Raw genomic sequence first — 14,678 nt, 5'->3', positions numbered from 1 at the left:
AATATGTAACCTTGGACAAATGAAAGGGTCTTTTATAAACATGGGGGGAATTATTACAGATTTATCACTGAATTTGTCCAAATGGATGTGAGAGGAATAAGGGGAGAATGATTCTATGTGCCATTGGCTCTCTATGCATTATGTTTAAAGATGCATCATCAGGTTCTATACAGAGGAATAATTAATCTTTTTATTGAGGCAGGGTAAGAAGCCACTGCAACTGCAGTCTACCTGTAACCCCACCTTTAGCATTCACACCCTGCACAGGGGGGCAGTTTTGGTTTCAATAAAACTGAGAGAATATAAGTGGTGTCAAGTTTGCAATTCTTTCAGAATTTATTTGAAAATTATTTTAAAATTCCGATATGAAATGTTTCATAAATTATCTTTATGTAACACCTTAGGGTGCATTAAAAACGATGCCACCACTCAATTTATATGTAGAGCTAAGTGGAGCCTAAATTAATAAACCAAGCTATGGTATATATATATATACAATATCACACACACATATGTATAAATATTTATATTAGGGTGAGAAACAGATAAATATTTAAGTCCATTTTTGCCTAGAAATTCTCCTCCCTGCTCAGTCACTTTCTTTTTCTTTTGTTTTTGGTGATTCACATTCTTCATGCATATCGCCATCTACGGGGCAGGGAGAAGAATTTCTAGCAAAAATTGACTTACATATTGATCTATTTCTCACCCACACCTATCATAAAACTTCTGAAGACATGGATTTAACCACTGGCATCCCATGGATTAGGCTACTTTTATGCAGCCTTTATGTGCTTTTTTGAGTGTCAACATTTTGGAATCCATTCACTTGCATTGTATGTATGACCTACAGAGCTGAAATATTCCTCTAAATATCTTAATTTTTCTTCTGAAGAAAAGTCATACACATCTGGGATGGCATGAGGTTGAGTAAGTGATGAGAGAATTTTCATTTTTGAGTGAACTATTTTTTTAAGTAGCACATGGGGGGCCTCATTGTCCTCCTTTTGATATGCAATGTTCCACAATTATTTTGTTCTTGTAACTTTTAAGCCCATCAATAGTTGTGTTCTCATTCTAATGCATGATGCACAATTTTCTGAAGTTTGTGACTGGTGGGATGTTCTGTAGAACATTGACACTTTTCTATCAGGCATTAGAAAAAACATGATAATGGCCAAGCATAAATCTAAATTATTTTATCATCTATACTTTCCTGGTAAGTTATTATACAAATGAACACTCTCTCTACATCAGGGGTCAGTATTATTACAAACTAACAATATTATTAAAAATATTATTATAAAATGTATTCTATTACATTAATACTTTTAAATCTACTCTAGATATTCTAGTTATACTCTAGTCTTTATATGACATAGCCTACTAAACAGTTCTGAATTTGTTTCATGTACACTTTAAGTCCAACATTTGATATTTCCAACAACATATATTCACGTTTGACCAAACTGACTGTGTTTACATTAATGCCTCATCAAGACTGTCATTGGTGGAATTATAAAGTGTATTTGATTTATTAATATATTTTTATTTATTATTATTCTAACAAAGAATGTGACAGTATTTACATGTAACAAATACAAAATAACCAAGGCAAACATATACCAACAGCCAACATGCCAACTCTATCTCCTGTATGCATATATATTTATGTGTGTGTGTGTGTGTGTGTGTGTGTATATGTGTGTGTGTGTGTGTGTGTGTGTGTGTGTGTGTGTGTGTGTGTGTGTGTGTGTGTGTGTGTGTGTGTGTGTGTGTGTGTGTTATGTAAGTGTATCTGGGTGTTGGGGTGGAAGCACATAAACAAAAGAACATCTAGAAATGTATAACAGATATAAAAATAGTAAAAACAACAAATAATAAGGATAATAATAACAAATTAAATTCATTAAGAAAGGGGGTGGGGGTGTTGGAGGGCGAGGAAGAGAAAGAAGGAAAATAATAATAATAGTAGTAGTAATTATAATAATTAAATTAATATGAAATTATTATAAGGCTGCCTCTGATCCCTCCATGGCCAGGCCATAATTTATTCCCACGGCCATGTCACACCACAACAGGCCGTCAGGGAGGGATGTCGCCGGGCACATGGCCCAAGGCCCAGGCCCCCATCCCCCAGGACATTCCCCACATGCCTCTGTTGTTTTTCTTTTTTTTCTTTGATCATTTAGAACATTAGCTGCCTGTCAATCAAACAGCACGCAGCTACAGACGTCAGGAAATAAAAAGTAGATGTTTTATATTTCATCTAGATCAACCAACCAGTGGTTGTCTTGCTATCGCAATCGATGTAATGAACGCCCCTGTTCTAAATGTAAAACATAGGCTAAATATAGAAAATTAGTCAAAAGTTTATCATCGATATCGCAGACATCTCTCTCTTTTTTTTCCAGAAAAACATAAATATTGTTTTATTGCCCAGCACTATTGATAACATTGTCTTAATCTCTCACATCAACCCAATAATCTCAGTGATAGAAAGCTAATTTACAGGCTACATTATAGACACGCAGAATCTAGTTATCAGAAATATGAAATTTACCTCGATATGTTTCTTCAGACTAGAGGCAGGATTAATGCTGATATCTGGCTTGAGCAAGTTAAAATCACATGACACGATCAAGCACTTGACCTTTTTCACTGCGAAAATCTCTTCCAGGTGCGGCTGTTTTGTTCAGCTGTAAACTGTACTTGAGGCATTCTCCACATCCATAACAGTTTGTTGCCAGATCTGCAGCTGCCATTCAAGTTTTTTCGTGTCATTTGATTTGACATGACAGGAGTCACGAGACTCTCTCTAGCCCATCATGTTGATAGATACAAATAAAATCAGGACAGGGAAGTAGTGAACACAGACGGTGGGAAAATAGCACATTAAAAGTACAGTTACAGCACTTAAAATGTACTCAAGTAAAGGTAAAAGAATAAAAACAATTTAACTACTTAAAAAGTACAATTCTAGGGAAAAAGTTTTAATTTAATTTAATTGCAGTAACGTGAGTATTTGTAATTCATTACTTTACACCCCTGCTAGTCATCCATGATGAACCAGTACTCACTTGCTTTTGGTCTGGCTAGTGAAACACTCAAAACTTGGGTCTGCATTCTCAATCTTTGAGGTAAACCAAGAAACCAAGGTATGTGTGCCTACCTTGAAACTGCAAACCATACTGTTAACATATATTACCAGGACCCCAGGTATCCCTCAGCATTTCCTGTGTAACTTAACTATAAATTGAAGCAGACGTGCGTGGCCTTAAAGGGAATGTTCACAAAAAATAAATAATAATAATAATTGTCATAATTTCATCACCTTCAAGAAGTTCCAACCCGTATGCCATTAGGAAATGTCAGGCAGAATGATAGTCTTAGTCACCATTCACTTTCATTATAAAGATAAAAGAAACAATAAAAGTAAATGGTGACTGAGACAAAGGCTACATTCCACCTCACTTTAAACATTTACTCGCTAACTTCCCTAAGCACTTTCCTTCCACTTCGGTAAGTGAGGACGTTTCTGCTGACAGACCCTCAACCCCTTGATTGTGACAGAGGGACCAAGTCCAAAACATTTGTATGCTTCAGACAGCTCCATATCCCAAAATGCAATAAAATTGTGACATCAAAGCAGATCGCACATCACCTACTCCCACCCCACACAACGTTAGTGTATGATGGAAGGGACAGCTGCAGATAAAGCTATGTCAGTTAAGCAGTTTGGAAGAGTTATATTGAGATTAAACTGCATAATACATTTAGTTACCTAAAGCTGACTGTTTGTTACACAGACAATTTCATTTGTGTAAATTTTGTGTAAATGTATAACACACTTATTTCAAAAAGTAATAACAATTTGCAATATTATGATTATAGGGAAATTAGCATCAATTTCTTTGAAAAAACAATGTTTTTGTGTTCTAATTCTTTTGAACATTACTGTATACTCTATATATACTTTATCCAGTATAATATAATGTTAATTTACAGTAATTTGTAAAATTATTTACTCAAGTAGTTTTCAGCAAACTACTTATTTACTCTTATAGTGTCATATGATTTCCCAATACTTCTACTAATTTCTTTAGAAACAATACTTTTACTTGAGTAAATGTTTCAGTAATCTTTCCACAACTGAATTTTACCCAAAGTCTTCACAATGGAGCCAAACAAAATGGAAACCTTCACCCTTTGTTATGTATAAATTAATGAAAACTGTGATGTCCGGGTCCAAAATGACCTGTATAAAGTACAATAGATTTGCAATAGATTTACAGCACACTCATCTATTAATTATGAACATGAAAATTGGCATTACCTACATTTATTCACACTGAATACAGGCTAAAACAGTATAGCAGCATTTTAACTGTAAAGAGCGCTACCTATTTGTGAGTTGTGGTACTACATGTCTACAAGAGATATACAGCAAATCCTTAGCTGTACTTCAGTGATGTACAGTATTTCAAAAAGGTGCTACTTAGATAACTCACAAACAGTATTAGTCTGGAAGGAAAACAGAATCATGGTTTATATAAATTACAACCATAGTAATATTGCAAAAAAGATAATATTTTATTGTTAAACAAATACATTGTCAGCATTGTAATATAAATATTGTGCAGCTGAACAACTAGAAATAACTGAGTATGTGTGTGTGTGTGTGTGTGTGTGTGTGAGAGAGAGAGAGAGAGAGAGAGAGAGAGAGAGAGAGAGAGAGAGAGAAAGAGAGAGAAAGACCTCATGACACTCTTCACTTATGAAAACACATTGAAAACCAGCAGCTGTTTAATTTCTATGAATTGTGACTCCTTAAATACCTTTTACTATCATTCCAATTCAAAATCCAATTCGACACCCTGTTGGGCATGGCCAATTAAAGCTACACTGTGTAACGTTTGGCCCTCTAGCTGTTAAAAAATAAAACCGCATGCTTCTTGCAGAAGAACTTTGTTTTGGTAATGACTCTGTGCAGATGAACCTGGTTGGAGGCACCAGTGGACAAATAAATAATGACAGAAAGGAAAAGACAGACATCTGAAAACATGTCATCTGAGCAGGTAAGTGCCATATCTAGTGCTGTTGATTTGACTTATTGGAAATATTGATATTTTGAAATAAATGACGATACAAAATGTAGGTAACATTCATTAACATTAGACATAACAATTGCTAGTCTGATAAGGTCAAATGTTGTAAAGTTTTTATAACTGCAGGATATTCTGGACAAATAGACCACAGAAGTAACTAATTTATACATTGTCATTGTTACCATCCAGTGGTCAACATCATTTCAAGACTCACATGTCCTTGTCAAGCCTAGGATTAAAGTATTTATTTTTATAAATGATTGCCGTTATAAAGAGAAAAAAACACATGTGTGCTACCAAGTGAACAGATCTGCACCAATTACAGTATAATTTTGTATTTCATTACAAACACACACAGACGTGTGTGTGTGTGTACATAATTACTCAACAATACAAAAAACATATCAATAAAATACACTACCATTCAAAAGTTTGGTGTCACTTGACTGAAATGTTTCTCATGATCTTAAATACCTTTTGATCTGAAGGTGTATGCTTAAAGGTTTGAAATTAGTTTGCAGACAAAAATATAATTGTGTCAACATATTAATATATTTAATTACAAAACTAAAATTGTATTTAAAAAATTAAAAGTTTTTGAAATGGATGACTTGGACTGAATAATTAAGAAAAGCAGCCAATAAGTGCCCAGCATATAGATGGGAAGTCCTTCAATACTGTTTAAAAAGCAACCCAGTGTGATACCTCAAGAAGTTGGTTGAGAAAATGCCAAGAGTGCATGTCTGCAAATTCTAGGCAAAGGGTGACTACTTTGAAGATGCTAAAATATAACATAGTTTTGATTTATTTTGGATTTTTAGTCACTAGTAATTTTTTTAACATAATTCTCATATTTCCATTTCTAATATTCCATAGTTGTGATGACATTTTATTATTCTAAAATCTGAAAATAAATAAACATTTGAACAGTAGTGTATCTTACCTACTGAGTAAGAAAGAAGCAATATCTGGGTCACTTTTAAATCCTTTCAGATCTCTGAGTTGTCGCCACCTCTGAAATGCCAAGCCGATGTTGATTCAGGTTTTATTACGGACTCTGTTGCTTTCCCTTTTTGCTTGTAGACTCTGAACCCGGAGGTTTGCCATTTTGAATGATTCATGATAAATTTTTCCCATTCGTTGTGACAACAAACGTTCAGCTCTAAAATATAAATAATAATTACAGGTTTATCAAAGTGTGTATTTGAGTAAAGATAACATTTTTAACTCGTGAATTAAATGACATTTTGTATTCATGCGAGAAACAAGACTTTTTAAGACACGTAATTTAGACTATTGGGAAGTGTATTCTGCATCTGGTCTGTGTGCTATCAAGGGCTTATGGGGTTAATGTCAAAGTATGGGATTACTGACCCAGAAAACAGGCACAAGGCTGGCCATCTGAGCAGGAGGATGGCCACTAGAATTGCATAATTATATTGATCAGGGATAAATTATAGCCTTGAGAGCAGAGGACGGCCCAGTCTGATCTTACATGTGTGCAGGCTGATGAGGGGAACAGAGAGAGCAAGCTACAGAGAGAGTCCAAAAGAGAGATCTTCCTGGAAATCGATGTCAGTGGCACTCATCTTAAACCATTACCTGCTATCAAAGTGCTAATTTTACTCTGCACATTACACCCAATCCTACTTGTCCAACCTCCTCCATGCTGGGCTGGATGGAGAAGCCTGGTGGGAAAACGACATTCAATCTGCTGGCCACCCCATTCAGGCCAAATTGTGAAATGATAGCTTTCCACCTCTAAAGTTTGAGGAAGTGTAAGGTGGCAACACCCCTAGGCTGAGCTGGGGACTGAAAGCAGATGAAGAGTGAACAGGTAAGGAGAATATATCCATGAAACTCATGGCCAGAATCCCTTCAAGTGGAAGTGGACATTAAGAAATGACTAGAGCAAGCTTCCCTCTATCAGAATACATTTATATATATATATATATTAGAAATGTGAAAATGATGGGGCAGAATTTTCTCTAGCAAAGGAAACTTTGTACTCAATACAACCCCCACCCCGCCCCACACTCACACACACACTAATTCTCCCTACCCCACACCCGGAAAGAAGGGTGCTCTCTGTGCTAATTAAGTGCTAATGGTTGTGGCCCTGCAGAGAATACTAATTAGGATCTCTATTCTCCTGTTAGGTGAGCATGTACTTCAAACTGGTCTAATGAGGGGATGAAGGTATGTGTGTGCTGGGTTAATGGGGGGTCCACTCTCAGGTCTCAGGGCTGTGGGCTGAAGTGGGGGTGTTTCCTGTGCCTTGGCCTCTTTCTACACTTCCACATAGAACCACACAAACACAATGAGGACTAAAGTCCAGTGAAAGGAAGAAACTCCAAGGTTTCTGATGTATGTACACTCCACAATATTCTACAGTTCACACTGCTGTCTCTATTTATCCCTTGTTTCCTCTTTTTCTTTTTCCTCCATGCATTCAAAAACTTAACTATTTAGTTCACTGTCTTAAAGGAACGTTCCAAGTTCCATACAAGTGAAGCTCAGTCGACACTATTTGTGGCATAATGTTTATTACCACAAAAAAAATAAAAATAATAATATTTGGATTGGTCCCTCCTTTTCTTTAAAAAAATCAGTTACAGGTTACAGTGAGGCACTTACAATGGAAATTAATAGGCACAATTTTTGGAGGGTTGAGTGGCAGAAATGTGAAGCTTATAATTTTATAAAAGCACTTACGTTAATCGTTCTGTTAAAACTTATGTAATATTTGAGTTGTAAAGTTGTTTGTATCGTACTGGTTATGTTAGGATTTGGAAAGAACGTTACATAGAAAAGGTTATTAAGTGATTTTATCACACTAAAATCATGTTAACACACATATTGTTAAAGTATTATGGCTATACTTTTGAAACAATTAGTATTTTAACGTTTACGTATTGGCCCCAGGCACTTCCATTGTAAGTGCCTTTCTGTAACTCATATTTTTGTTTGTTTTTTAAGAAAAAGATGGACAAGTTCAAATGTTTTTTTGTGGTAATCAACATTATGTCACAAATGCTTTTCCCAAGGACAGAGCGACCTGAACATGACCTTGATAAATATTGAAAAACACTGGCACATCTTTCTCTGATGTGTAGTGACACACACTTTATGTATTCTCAATGGTAAAAGTTTTGGAGAGTTGTTCTTTGAAGTCACAAAAAGGCTCTTTGAGTCCAACATATTCTGAAGAAAACATCTGAGTGGGCATGAGTTAAATGGGTGAATCGAATATATTTTAGATTATTAATACGTCTTTACACTGTGTTCTAACAAGGTACAGCTCTACTCTCAGCTCCTCTTGTGAAAAATAATTAATGAATGTAACCAATTCAATGACAACTTAACTCGCTTCTCAGCACATTCAGAGTGAATAACTCAAGTTTTAAGAGAGCCATGAAAGCTGTCACTTAAAAACTGCTTGCCACTGAGAAAATGATTCCAGGCAGCCAAAACTTCCTGTTTATTTACAGGAAATTACTAGATAAAAAATAAAAATAAACACACATTGTGCCGAGCAGAGAGACAGCGGAGAATCTGATGGCAGTGTAATGTAAGTGGGAATATGAGAGGATGTGCATACGCGTAAACACGTAGACATGGGGGTGGTATTGGAATTACCTGGGAGAGATAATGGCAATGCATTAGATTAACTCTCTTTCCTTAAATGCGTCACATTTAAGTAATCTTGTCTCCCAAAAACATGTCAATGGCTGAAAGGCTGCCTCAGCGCTATCAGGAGCCTCTGGTCCCCCACACTGTTGCAGCAGGCAAAACGCTACCGTCGACTGTCAAAACGCAGTGCGAGATCTAGTTATAATATAATTGAATTTTCATATCAGAGGACACCAGAGTTCTAGCAGACAATAGGAGTGCTGAGTCCTCTCTGATATTGGCACAGACCCTTTGCCATGCACATGAAATCAGTATGTTAATGTTCCCTGGTTTTCTTTTTTTAAGGGCACTTGTGCCTTCGCAATGTAATACCGATGTGGTTTCAAAAAATTGCAACTTTTGATAAGTAGGCAGCTAGAAATCCTTAGACCACACCCTCCCATTGCCTTTCCCATCTGACCGACCAAGCTCCCAGATACTGCAGCACCTCCATCCTACACCCCTTTATTAAAATTGTAATTTATTTTTCTAAATAAGAATGACAGCTTGCTTTCTTTTCTCTGCAGCAGGCAGTGAATCAAGTCGCTTTAATTACTTTCGTAACTTCGCTGACCCTGGGACTGCGTGCCTTGTGCCGAGAAAATGGGCCGCCAACAAAGCTCTCCCACTGCCACGGCTGCTGTTAATTTAAATGCAGGAATTTTTCATTCTCAGGATTTTCTATGATTTTGTTAACATTTCACCTCCTATCTTTTCCACTTTCTCTATTGACCCTTGCTAGACCATTTTCCGCTCCCACCAAAAGCTGGGCACATACAGATGTTAAGTTCCTTCAAGGAGACTCAACACGCTTTGCAGGTTACTCTGATGTATACTTGTGTGTGTTTGTGTCAATTAAAGGGCATTTTTATCACTGTCCTCGGTAGTTTGTCATGACCCAGGCAGTGGCCCTCACAGCTGAAGTACAGTCTGGGCTGCTTTGCTGATATCAGCAGGAAAGAAAAAAGCACTTGATCTCTCTACAGCTTGTGACCAACAGAGGTCAGGGTCAATCTGCATTCATGGCACACATCAATGCACAATATGTCATACAGGTAACATCACAGTCTGGAAATTTTAAAAGTCCTTTTTGCTGCAAGAAAGCAGAGCTTTTTGAAACAAAAAGCAGAAGACACATAACTTGTCTGCCAAAACCATTCATATCATTTAACCCTCCTGAGCTGTTTGTCTTATTAAAGGCTTTAATATAGTGTAATCCTTGCTATCACCCTCATCTCCTGACTGGCCTCTCTTCCAGCCTGCCTGCAGACTGAGGAACCAGGCTACCCCAGTGGGCATGATTGTGGGCTGACCGTCTGATTTAATTGAATCAGTGATTATCTGTTTTATTAATAGACAATGATACAGAGTGCAAGGCCATATATCTGGAATATTAATGAGAAGCTGCAGGGGGCTTGATAAGATGAAAATAGTGTGGCTGTTGTAATAGAGTTTAAAACAATTTGTCCAGGTCGGGGTGGCCCAGCTGATTGGGGTTGTGTTAATCCGCAGTAACCCTTACACATAGCTTTTCTATGTGTGATCATCAGCCACATAAAGCCAGGCCTCCAGCACAGCTGTGAGCTTCAAACATCCATGCTGCTACTACATTCTATTGACTCATTGCATTAATTAATTAATCCCTCACTACTAAATAGGGTTAACAATTTTTACATGTATATATAAAATTTACACTACAGTTTTTAGTTTTAATATCCTGATTTTTTTTTCACAAACTCTCATAAATAAGAGAATCCAACCTTTTACCTTATTATTAATTTTAATCTTAAATAATCACGCAAAAAATATATTTTGATATCTTGATCTTATTTCTGAAGGCTTTAGCTTTTGTGTGAAAATTAAAGCATCACAACGTCCTTCACAACTTTCATTTACCATCTTTAAATCCTGATTGCAAAACATGCTATATTTTTTCTGAAAGCATAGAAAGACAGGAGATATTATGAAAATCTCTTAATTCAGAATTTCTAGATCATATGTTTATTTTACTTTAAAATTTTAGCTTGAAGGAATTCTAAAACAACTAGTTATTTCCCTACACTTCGGTGGAGTTATTTTCTCATTGTATTATTCAAGTGATGTCAACTAAGTTATGAGATCGAGCAAAGTTTCTTGTGGATTTTTTTATATGCTCAAAATTGGAATTGATAGGCAAATTAAAGTCTTATGCTGCATGTCTGCTTGAATCACCATGTGAATCCATACCGACCACTTGTTACATTGAAAAGCTTTTTAGCATGCAATAATTGTGTTTAGGCCGCTGAAATACCTTATTATAGGTTTGTCAGGGAGAGAAAGCCTTGCTCCCATGGCAACTATGAAAGCCATTTGCCTCCTTTTCAGCTGGGTAATGAACTTCTTTCCTCTTTATGTCACTCTTCCTCTCCACTCTCAACATCTCAGAAGTCCATATCCTTGAAATCATTTGTTTATTCTCCTGTGTGACACACAACAGAGCAGAAAAACCATGAAAGTAAAGTCAGCATGCATCTGAGGTTGAACAGTCTTCCATTTAAAAAAGTATGGCAACTACCGGTAGGTAGAATAAGAACTTCTGTTTGACTGGAAAGTAGGGCTATAAACCTCACCTACTCATTTATAAGTCTGAATCAAGTTTAATAGTAACACAAACATCAAATATCTGTATTTTTAATGCAGTCAAAAAGCCTTTAACTGCACATATAAAGCAACATAAACACTCACCGACCACTCTATTAGGATCACCAATGGATGATCTTTGGTGCCTGATGGGCTGTTTTAGGTATTTCTGTAACTGCTGATCTCCTGGGATTTTCACAAACAACAGTTTCTAGAGTTTACTCAGAATGGTGCCAAAAACAAAAAACATCCAGTGAGTGGCAGTTCTGCGGATGGAAACCCCTTGTTGATGATAAATTTCAAAAGAGAACGGCCAGACTTGTTTGAGCTGACAGAATGGCTAAGGTAACTCAGATAACATCTCTGTACAATTGTAGTGAGCAGAATAACATCTCAGAATGCACAACTCGTCAAAACTTGAAGCGGATGGGCCACAACAACAGAAGACCACGTTGGGTTCCACTTCTGTCAGCCAACAACAGAAAGCTGATGCTGCAGAGGGCCTGTCATCTGTGTACCTCAGCAGATGTTTTTCCAGTCTTTAACTGTATATTTCCAGTCTTTAACTAAATAAACTGATGAATTTCAATTTCTGCTGAGGTCGAAATCATTGAGATCAAATGTATTCCCTATTCTGATGGTTGATGTGAACATTAACTGAAGCTCTTGACCTGTATCCAATAATGCAAACATGTTTTTTGTATAACATATTGCTCTGTCCAGAACCATTTCTCTGTACAGTGCATTCAGAAAGTATTCAGACATAAGTATTCTTCATTTTTCTTCATGTTGCAGCCGTATGCTAAAATGCTTTAAATTATTTTTTTTCCACATTAATCTACACTCCATACCCCATAATAAAAAACCAAAAAACATATTTTTGATAACTTTGCAAATGTATTAAAAAGAAAAACTGAAATGTCAAATTGACTTAAGTATTCAGACCCTTTGCTATTACACTTGAAATTTAGTTTCAATGTGCATCCCATTTCTCTGGATCATCTTTAAGATGTTTCTACACTTTGATTAGAGTCCACCTGTGGCAAATTCAATTGATTGGACATGATTTGGAAAGGCACACAACTGTCTATATCAGGTCTCACAGCTGAAAATGCATATCAGAGCAAAAACCAAGCCTTGAGGTCAAAGGAACTGCCTGCAGAGCTTGGAGACAGGATTGTATTGAGGCACATATCTGGGGAATGCTACAAAAAATTCCAGCTGCATTGAAAGTTCCCAAGAGCATATTGGCCTCCATAATTCTTAAGTGGAAGAAGTTTGGAACAACCAGGACTTTTCCTAGATCTGGCAACATGGCCAAACTGAGCAATCAGGGGAGAAGGTAAGAGAGCTGATCAAGAACACGATGGTTACTCTGGTTGAGCTCCAAAGATCATGTATGGAGATGGGAGAAACTTGCATCAACCATCACTGCAACACTCCATGATCTGGGCTTTATGGCAGAGTCGCCAGATGGAAGCCTCACTCAGGACCTCAGACTGGGCCAAAGGTTCACTTTCCAACAGGACAATTACCCTAAGAACACAGCCAAGACAACACAAGACTGGCTTAGGGACAACTTTGTCAATGTCCTTGAGTGGCCCAGCCAGAGACTGAACTTTAGAGAGACCTGAAAATGACTGTCCACCAATGGTTCCCATCCAACTTGACAGAGCTTGAAAGGATCTCCAGTTGTGCTGCGTCATACCCTAAAGACTTGAGGCTGTAATCACTGTCAAAGGTGCTTCAACTGAGTACTGAGTTAAGGGTCTGAATACTTAAGTCAATGTGATATTTCAGGTTTTTTTAGAAGTTATCATAAATCTGTTTTTTGCTTTGTCATTATGAGGTATGGAGTGTAGATTGATGTGAAAATCTTTTTTTTAAAAAAGGGGTCTGAATATTTTCTAATAGTTGCTTTAATATATTGTGTGTGTGTGTGTGTGTGTGTGTGAGCGTGTATTTATCACTTTGTGGGGACCAAATGTCCCCATAAGGATAGTAAAACCCGAAATTTTTGACCTTGTGGGGACATTTTGTCGGTCCCCATGAGGAAAACAGCTTATAAATCATACTAAATTATGTTTTTTGAAAATGTAAAAATGCAGAAAGTTTTCTGTGAGGGTTAGGTTTAGGGGTAGGGATAGAATATAAAGTTTGTACAGTATAAAAACCATTATGTCTATGGAAAGTCCCCATAAAACATGGAAACACAACATGTGTGTGTGTGTGTGTGTGTGTGTGTGTGTGTGTGTGTATATATACACACACACAGTATATATTGCAATTTGATGGACTCACACAAGATTACCTGGTAAATCATATCAGTAGATGACTACATATCATGTGTAATGACTACTGTAGATGACTATTAATATAATGTCATCACTTGCAAGGCAGTCCATGTCCACCTCTTTCTAATAGAAAAAATAAATTAACAGCAGTACACAAGTTTTTAACTGTGCTATGGTATATAAAAATATGAAATGGTAAAGAACAATTCATCTCACTTGGTTTACTTTGAATAAAGTAAATTTTTATAAATAAAATGTTTAAACATTGCTTTGCTAATTGATTGAATCATTAATCAAGTTTGAATCGTTTTTAGTTTTTTAAAGTTATTAAAGAATTAAAGTAGTAATTAAGTAGAAGTTCATAAAGAAAACCTTTTTATTTTAGATATAAAACATTAAAATGTTGCTTTAGAAAAAAAAAGTGTATAGTAAAATTATACAAAATATTTAAAAGCCACTTACAATGGGAAAAATATTCTTGAGAAACTGTTCTAGACAGAGCAATATGTTATACACAGAAATTATTTTTAAATTTAGCATTTGCATCCGACAACAGAACAAACAGAAAACAAAATAGTATAACAAAAACAATATTTATATTATTGTTTAATTAAGCAATTTTAACACTTTTCTTGTTATAATCATTCTACTAAAAAATAACAAACAAAAAACATCTGAAAATAAATCAACCGTAAACAAGCAGACATTTATTCTGTACAGTGTTGCACTCCTCTTTTACCTCAAAGTACACACAAATATATATACTGAATACATGTGTATATAAAGGTTAATTATTGCTACTGGTGGGAAAACTATGGCTTCTCAGGCAGTTTGTTAATGTTTGGTATGTTCACTGTTGTCTTTTGTTTTGTGCTTTTATGTTGAAGCTTAGTTTAGTTCCTGTTTCCTGTTTTGGTGTTTGTAGTCCTTTGTAGTTTCTTCTACTACCTTGTCTTGTTTCACTGTTGCCCTTGTTTGTCATTTT

Source organism: Xyrauchen texanus, chromosome 19 (assembly GCF_025860055.1).
Source record: "Xyrauchen texanus isolate HMW12.3.18 chromosome 19, RBS_HiC_50CHRs, whole genome shotgun sequence".
Lineage (NCBI taxonomy): Eukaryota > Metazoa > Chordata > Actinopteri > Cypriniformes > Catostomidae > Xyrauchen > Xyrauchen texanus.
The sequence above is the reverse complement of the archived record's forward strand: the minus strand, read 5'-3'. Positions refer to the sequence as shown.